Source organism: Euprymna scolopes, chromosome 2 (assembly GCF_053919585.1).
Source record: "Euprymna scolopes isolate OS-2025 chromosome 2, ASM5391958v1, whole genome shotgun sequence".
NCBI classification, from domain to species: Eukaryota; Metazoa; Mollusca; class Cephalopoda; order Sepiida; family Sepiolidae; genus Euprymna; species Euprymna scolopes.
In genome coordinates this window covers 35,070,458-35,071,367 of record NC_136483.1, presented here as the reverse complement: position 1 = coordinate 35,071,367, position 910 = coordinate 35,070,458, and positions in this window count along the sequence as shown.

The window sequence follows — 910 nt, the reverse complement described above, 5'->3', positions numbered from 1 at the left end:
TTAGAAATGGCTTTCCCTGTGGTAGAGACCTCCAGAGAAGACCCTAAATTGCCCTATATGTGTTATCAGATTGCACTTGCTCACACCACTCTGTTTATATTTGCCCCCTATCGCCCTCATAACAGCAGAGTTACTATCGTTAAGAGCATATCTGAGAAAATTAACCACATCCTGTCTGCTCATGCTTTGGCTAACATCACTCAATCAAGACAGATGATGAGAGGAGGTTCTATCACGATTTCTCCATTGCTTTCGACCTAATTCAGATTGTTCATGAACCCACCCATGTGCCCAACACTAATCGTCAGTATGCAAGTCTCCTAGGCCTTTTCCTCACAACTTGCCTTGAGCTATGTTCATCTTCCATTCTGTCCTCACTGGGATCTTCCAACCACTCAGTTGTCTCAGTTAAGATAAAAACAAAATGCAACAAGTCCTCCAACATATCTCTCCATCGTACAGTATATTGATACTCTATGGCTGACTGGGATAGCTTTCGTACATTAATATCAGATTTATCTCCGTATTCCATGTTTAAAAAGAACGTGATGGGGTGAAGATCATAATAAAAGCAGCAGAAGAGACAAGTGATGAGGAAATAACAAGTGGAAGAACTTAATCATAAAGAAAACCCTGCTGAAGGACAGAGGATAATGAAGGAATACGGCAGGAATATGCATGACTGTGCATTGATCTACAGCAAACTCTGCCAATACCAAAACTATCAACTGTGAATGTAGAGCCTTTGCATTCATGACATGAAAGCAAACGAATCCAGATTGTACTTTCGACATGAAATAATGGGTCAAGGGGGTCAGCTGACATTGCACCTTATAATGGATGAGTACGAGGTCAACAAGTTAAACAAATTTGTCTTCAGTGACAACTGGGGTGAATAAGGACAATGAAA